The sequence below is a fragment of the Engraulis encrasicolus genome, chromosome 21 (assembly GCF_034702125.1).
Source record: "Engraulis encrasicolus isolate BLACKSEA-1 chromosome 21, IST_EnEncr_1.0, whole genome shotgun sequence".
NCBI classification, from domain to species: Eukaryota; Metazoa; Chordata; class Actinopteri; order Clupeiformes; family Engraulidae; genus Engraulis; species Engraulis encrasicolus.
In genome coordinates this window covers 23,731,749-23,740,263 of record NC_085877.1, presented here as the reverse complement: position 1 = coordinate 23,740,263, position 8,515 = coordinate 23,731,749, and positions in this window count along the sequence as shown.

Genomic DNA, 8,515 nt, shown 5'->3' with positions numbered 1-8,515 from the left:
TAAGTGTAATACATTACTGTGCCCTGAATGCACAGTGTGGTAAAACGCGACATTAAATGCAGTCCATGATTAGCTTAACTGTGAAAGCCTGCACTTCTACTGTAAGAGTGTGTGCGTTCCCTCTCGACCAAATAGAACCAGAGAGCTCTCTTAAGAGGTTTACCACTTATTATTATTGGGAATTAACTTGGCGCTAATCCGCATTCTTGAAATGCTTCCTGGTTCTGAGGTTTTTGCAGTACAGTGCCGACAAATACTTTGTGTTTGGTGATAGGTCTGAGGGTTGCTGTTTGACCAGCTCTTTCACAACCAGTCAAGCAACCTATGCAATTGCCAAGGGTCCATAGATGAACAGGTTATGACTGGTTATGTATTTCAACTAACATTGTGACAACTTTGTGAGTGAGGCAAAAACCTGCCTAAATTCAATGAATGAAAAAGCAATGGTACTGCCATCAAAATATCTCTTGAGGGGGGCCCTCACAATTTTTTTCTACAAGGGGGAAAGGGGCCCCAAGTCCCTTTTTGCCGAGGGTACCCAAATACCTTAAAACAGCCCTGAGTTTGACCACTGTGCAGAGTGGGAGGAATGACTGGAAAAACCAACAACTACCGGCAACGTCACCAAGTGACCATAAGGTATTCACAGACGCACCATGGCACAGCATTTTGTCCATCTTTTCATGTCTTATTAACTGAATATTCTGAACAGAAAAAGTGTCTTCTCAAATCAGAGCCAACCATTTCAAATAATAATTTGCCTTGTTGTGAAATGACATTTTTACTGAAATAATGAGCTGTTTTGATGTTGCAGGAAACCATGTGCACACTTGATTTACACTTTTAATTTATTGACAAGTAACAAATTATCAAAAAAAAGGTACGTTCATAAAATATTCATCTTAAATATGTTACAAAAGTCCCTTCACAACACACATTTTGAGCTCTGCTCCACAAAAGGCAACTGAGGTGCCAGTTTGTCATCATTGGTAAATCAACAGTCAGTCAATTGAGGCACTGGATTTAAGTGACGCTAAAGCATGAGGACATATCAGACATGGTGGGCGAATGACAACACATTAACTGTCATGACATACAGTAACACATGACAGTTTGAGACATAATGCATCATCATCAGCTACATGGATTCTGCATTCAGGAGATTATTTCAAGAAGTGTGGTTTAGTTATGTAGGGTAACATAGGTACACTGGTTTGTGTAAGGAGTAAAGCTACTATTAAAAAGGGTAATCTTATGGCTTATTTCTCCAAACAAATCCAAGGAACAGAACTCCTATATAAAAAGGATGTCAACTATTGTTGTTCTGAGGGAACATGCCACAGTAAATGGCTAAAGTTGCTTTCTGGAATAGAGCTCTAGCTCCAAGTTTTTTTGAATGAAACAATGTGTGAAAATTGTCGTGTGAGTTCAGTTGAAACTAGTTGATAGTTGATGCTGACTGGCTGTATACTGCATGTCTGCTGTTGACTTTAATTCCATACAGACAGTGTAGCAAATTGATGGTACAGTTGAGCAATATTCACGACATGCCAATTACTCATACACAGAAAGGAGAGGCACATCCTCAACAAAAGGACCATGTAAATACCAAAAGTAAAAAAAAACCCATATAGACATGAAACAAAACCACATACTGTAAAGACTCGACCACAACAGAAGAACACAAATACAGAAGAACCAAATATATAGCCTATATACAGTACACACATGGACCAAGTATGACACCAAAATACAGCAGCCATCTTCTTCTGCATTGTTGCAGGACAACCATTATCCACCCTAACTGCAATGGCAGGGGCCACACCCATTGTAAACATAATTGAGAATACCAGTGGTGCCAAAGTGTCCTATTGTCCTAAGTGTCTCCTCTTTTAGTACAAATTGGGCATCCTTTTCACACAAATCACCATCAATTTGAGTCATATGGTTGTGTTCTTGAGTATGAGAAGTGGAAAAGACGCGCTCACACCATCGTGCTGAACCCCGCCATAAAAAGAATGCATTGACAAAGTAGATGCATTGTTTTCTTATTTATTTGCCCACAAATGTTTTGGGCTCAGAGCCCTTCCTTAGCATGTAATGGCGTTGAACACAAATATTTGCACTAAGAGTTCCAGGCACAATAGCACTACATTTTGAGGTCATGAGGCTGCGCCTTCCATGCATAGTAACAAAAGAGCTACATTATGTTGGGTTAACAGCCACAGTACCATACTACGTATGTGTACACAGATTTGCAGTAGAGTGTTCGCAGTACAGTCACAGTTCTCAACTGTAAGTACCATAGGGAATTTGGGAAATGTATTTTGAGAGTGAATGCCGCCTTAACTCCTGAACCAGTAAGTGGAATGCTGTCTCACCTACACAGCCACCACAATGACCTGGCATCAGGAAGTCATCCGGTATCCATGACAACAGTCACTGGGACGGAACCTGAAGCTGTGCGTGTCTGGCGTGTATGAAACTGTGTGTGTATGGTCAATGGTGTTCGAAGCCATTAGGGAAGATAGTAGTTTTGAAGGCCTGTAACGCCGCATTATGTAATAACGGTGCAATATGTAATAATGTAACAAATTATTACATAATGCGGTGACAATTGCCGCATTGTGTAATAATTTACGCATTTCGTAATACATTTCTTGAACGCATTTCGTAATAACTTTTTTCTCATCTTGTAATAAATTATTACAAAATGCGAAATTTATTACGGAATGCGGCCGCAACTTTTTTTTTTGATGGAAATGTAATAACATGGTGCATTATGTAATAAACTATATGGATATGTATTTTCTGCACTTGGATTCACTAGGCACAACACACACATAGTCTCAGTGACATGGTAGTCACTGCCCTCTCTCTCTCTCTCTCTCTCTCATTCTTCTCAGTTCTCAAACTGCTCGAGAGTCGCGAATGATGCGGTTAAAACCGTTAAGAAATCATTTCACAACGTGTTGCGTGCAACGAGGCCAGCGAATGTCTCGCACTTTCTGCTACATTACACCAATTTACAGCGACATTAAATATGTGGCGCGCGAGAGAGAGAGAGAGAGAGAGAGAGAGAGAGAGAGAGAGAGAGAGAGAGAGAGAGTGTGTGTGTGTGTGTGTGTGTGTGTGTGTGTGTGTGTGCTTGTGTGTGTGTGTGTGTGTGTACTTGTGTGTGTGTGTGTGTGTGCGCACGGAGACAAACCTGGCCCATATTGATCTTAAGCCCCATCTTGGCTCTTTGGAAATATTCTTACCATTACAAAGGCTATTTTAATATTTTCCCCCAAACAACATGAATCAAACCCCAGGAAAAGACCAACCATTATAAGTGACTCGTGGGGAGCTGTCCATGCTGGTGGTGCTTAATTTTTCCCGATATTTGCCCGTGGAGTAGTGAGTCTTTCATGTCTGCCTACATGACCTTGCGCGCCAGGGTCTGACCATGGTGCTTTTTGCTTTTTAGCACCCGAGAAAAATGCCACTCTTGTTAAAAATGACATAGGTATGCTTACGTCCTATTCAATTCAATTTCAATCCACTGTTCAGTAGGTCTATTGGGCTGCAATCAAATTCAATAGCCTATGCTCATCCACATGCACGCGAAAAAACAATAACCCAAGCGGCGGGACTAATTCGATTATATTCCTTCCAAAAATGTCCGAACGTCACAAAAATCAGTTATTTGCATTGTCCGTAATTATACCAAACAAAAAGGTATCAATAGAAGAAATCAAGTCTTCAGTTTCGATAATCCACGTTACAAATCCTCAACAACAGCAAGCCATTCCTTCTCTGCTATGAGGCAGGCAACGGAACAAGTGCAGACATATGACCACGTTGATGCTGCACGGCTTGAAAGGATTCTGTCTAAATTAAATATCTTGGATAGCCTATATAGACCTAGGCCTAACTAGATTTGTTGCAATACAGATTCATTTTCTATAGCCAGAAGTTTTCCGTTGGACTGACGAAAACCGAACACGATCAAGTTTGCAACTTCTTTCCCTCATGCGCTGTCCGTCAGCACCACCTGTCATTAGACGTCCGATTAGCTTTCATTACGTGCTGAGGGAAAAACTCTCGCCATTAGGCCTATGTGCTGTTGCACTGTTGTGATATCACCAAATAATTTAGATAAAAGTCAGAACATTATTTTGGCAATGAAAGGCACACAGGTGGCTGGAAGCTCAAGCAGTCTTCAGCATAGGCGTGCACAGATAGACACGAGGTGTTGCTTGGGCAGCACCAAGTTGCCTTTAACGGACAAAAGTGCCCTTTTGAAAGTTCGTTTTTTATTTTATTTTTTATTATTTTATTCCTTAAATGTAGGGTTAACGCTGTAGTCGATGTTCCCATCATCATTTAGACATGACTGTCAATTAAAATCGCGCGATAATAATGCCTCATGCCCCCTGCAACGGCACACATCCCTCCATTTGTCAACGTGCGCGCTTGAACTGACAGATTCGGAAGCGCGTTGCGCAGGCAGCAGTGTGGCGGGCAGCCCCATTCTCCCCTCCAGCCAGGTAACAGTCAATAGCCTATTTAAGATGTTGAAAGTTGCTTGTGAGTGACTTTGGAAGTGATCTAAATAGAGCCTTGACTTTTATAATGAGACTTTGTGCATTTATCAAATCTACCGCAGAAGAGGTAGCCCAAGTTATGTCAACAATTAACACAGTGTAACATGATTGTAACAACCATTATTAGCATGAATCCAGAAGTTGCTCAAACAGTTTCAGGTCTAACGATGAACCTGTTCTGTAGAATGTTTGGGAAACAGCGAGAGGTTTCATGTAGGTATGCTTGGGAAAACGTCGGCCTCCTGATGAAATATGCAACGCGCCAAATCACATTTGTAGCAGACGGCGGCATGGAACAGAACAGCTGTCATGGCCAGGGAGGAAAACAGTTTGTGGATGAATTCCAGCAAATCTGCTACTTATAGCCTTCTGCACAGCAATAATAACAGGGTGCACAGTAATGTCTTATGCGGCGGTAAACAGGGTTGTGTTTAATGACACCTCCAGAAAAGTGTTATTACTTACACGGATACAATCTCCGACCCAAAGTAGCAGTTTTCACTCACAATACTAGTGTAATACGATTTGATACTGTCTTGCAATGATAGTTGAGCTTTAATATTGGTCTTAACAGTTTGAAAACACACATGAACTAATTAAAATCAGTACTAATGGAGGAAAAATGATCGGAGATGCAGAGTTTTCCAAGTAAGGAATCTGAATGAATCGCTTCCTGATGACTGCAAGTAGGCTATGTTCAACTGTTGCGCTAGGAGACGCACAGTTAAAGCGACAGTACACTTTTTAGTCCATGCGGTAAATTACGCTCTCGGCATGGTAATGTAATTATTTTAACTTTCCTACATAATATTCATGTTTAAATGTTTGGTTTAGCTTACTGTGTAATGTTCATTAAAATGTGATTAAAAAAATAAAAATAATTATAACCGAAGCGTGACAGCCGCCAGTTCCACATGCCCCCCACCATCACCCCAGGACCTGCCCCCCAAAATGTCTGTGCACGCCAGTGGTCTTCAGTCTGTTCATTTAAGTTTGTTGGGTGCTCTATCGGGTATCAGTTCATGTAGAGAGAAGAGTTCATCCAGGCACTCCAAAATAAGGTGTCCAAACGGGAAGTTACATTAAAAAGCCTTAAATGGTACTGGGCTGGGGTTACATTAAAAAGCCGACATGTTTCGACCTCACCAGGTCTTCATCAGGGCTACGTTCACCATTGAAAAGAAAGGCCTCCCTTAAATAGTGACATCACCACATGTGACCCATTATGCACTACACACATTTGCGCACACCAGAGAAAACAAAGATTAAAAAATAGCCTGGGGTAATAAGTGATGCCACAGAAAAAAATGACCAGAAGTACAAATAAGCATCACAAAAAACAAGTAAAATCAATATCCTCATTTAGACCAGGTTAAGCGCATGGCATCCAGTTGGTGTATCCAAAAAGTCTCCCTCTGATTAAGTCTTTTTAGCCTGTCCCCACCCATCGGAAGAGGTTTGATNTGTTCGACGCCTGTATGCGCAGCAGAGAATCATTTTTACCATGGTATTCATTGATATGTTTCGCCATGGGATAGTCAAAATTGCCCACTCTGATAGCATATTTATGTTCTGCTAGCCTATCTCGCATGCGCCTCTTTGTGCGTCCGATATAAAAGAACCCTTCAGCGCAAGGACAAGTTAGGCGGTATATGACAAATGTTGAATTGCAATTAATGAAATCTCTCTGTCCATATTCTCTCGTGGTTTTAGTATCCACAAAAGATTTGGCTTGTGTAACATTTGGGCAGTGGGTGCAGTTCATACATCTATGAACTGTCGTAACAAATAAAGGACGGGACTGCTGGTGGCGATGATGTTTCTTTTTGGTCAATAACCTGTTGCGTTGTAGGGAGCGCGCTTCACTGTATGTGTTTTGGATGGCTTCCTTGGAATATTCATTAACTAATATTATAACTTTCTGGATTTGACGATATATAAAGACGCGGAGGGACAGCTGCACACCACCTTATTCAGAAAGGCGACCTCTCGGAACACCATTCTGAGAGCGGATTCATTCCATCCCCGCATCTCATTAGAAATATTCCACACGGCCAATTCCAGAGATTAAGGCGTATCTGTGATTTCGAAAATGATTTTCACGAGCAGGCCGAGCTGATGGAGACAAGATTCAGTGATAGAGCCTATCACCCTGAAGCCATCCAAAACGCATACAGTGAAGCGCGCTCCCTACAACGCAACACGTTATTGACCAAAAAGAAACATCATCGCCACCAGCAGTCCCGTCCTTTTTTGTTACGACATATAGTAGGCTACACAAGCGACGCGGATCAGGCAAATTATTAAGAACAATTGGTCCATTATTGAAAGTGATGCGCAACTACGTGAGGTGTTCCCAGAACCACTCATGGTGTCTTTAAAGAGTGCACCCAGCCTAGGAGATACAATAATGCGCTCTCACCTACAGGTGAAAAAGAGAGAAACCTGGCTGCGTAAACCCATTGGCACCTATAGATGTATGAAGTGCCCTCACTGCCCAAATGTTTCACAAGCCAAATCTTTTGTGGATACTAAAACCACGAGAGAACACGGACAGAGAGATTTCATTAATTGCATATAACTTGTCCTTGCGCTGAAGGGTTCTTTTATATCGGACGCACAAAAAGGCGCATGCGAGATAGGCTATCAGAGTGGGCAATTTTGACTATCCCATGGCGAAACATATCAATGAATACCATGGTAAAAATGATTCTCTGCTGCGCATACAGGGCGTCGAACATATCAAACCTCTTCCGAGGGGTGGGGACAGGCTAAAAAGACTTAATCAGAGGCAGACTTTGGATACACCAACTGGATGCCATGCGCTATCCTGGTCTAAATGAGGATATTGATTTTACTTGTTTTTTTGTGATGCTTATTTGTACTTCTGGTCATTTTTTTCTGTGGCATCACTTATTACCCCAGGCTATTTTTTAATCTTTGTTTTCTCTGGTGTGCGCAAATGTGTGTAGTGCGTAATGGGTCACATGTGGTGATGTCACTATTTAAGGGAGGCCTTTCTTTTCAATGGTGAACGTAGCCCTGATGAAGACCTGGTGAGGTCGAAACATGTCGGCTTTTTAATGTAACCCCAACCAGTACCATTAAAGGCTTTTTAATGTAACTTCCCGTTTGGACACCTTATTTTGGAGTGCCTGGATGAACTCTTCTCTCTACATGAACTGATCCCCGATGTCCAAGAGCACCCAACAAACTAAATGAACAGACTGAAGACTGCTTGGGCTTCCAGCCACCTGTGTGCCTTTCATTGCCAAAATAATGTTCTGACTTTTATCTAAAATTATTTGGTGATATCCCTCACAACAGTGCATAGGCACTCACATAGGCCTAATGGCGAGAGTTTTTCCCTTAGCACGTAATGAAACTAATCGGACGTCCAATGACAGATGATGCTGACGGACAGCGCATGAGGAAAGAAGTTGCAAACTTGATCGTGTTCGGTTTCGTCAGTCCAACGGAACACTTCTGGCTATAGAAAATGAATCTGTATTGCAACAAATCTAGTTAGGCCTAGGTCTATATAGGCTATCCAAAATATTTAATTTAGACAGAATCCTTCAAGCCGTGCAGCATCAACGTGGTCATATAGCCTACTGTCTGCACTTGTTCCGTTGCCTGCCTCATAGCAGAGAAGGAATGGCTTGCTGTTGTTGAGGATTTGTAACGTGGATTATCGAAACTGAAGACTTGATTTCTTCTATTGATACCTTTTTGTTTGGTATAATTACGGACAATGCAAATAACTGATTTTTGTGACGTTCGGACATTTTTGGAAGGAATATAATCGAATTAGTCCTGCCGCTTGGGTTATTGTTTTTCGCGTGCATGTGGATGAGCATAGGCTATTGAATGTGATTGCAGCTTAATAGGCCTACTGAACAGTGGACTGAAATTGAATTGAATAG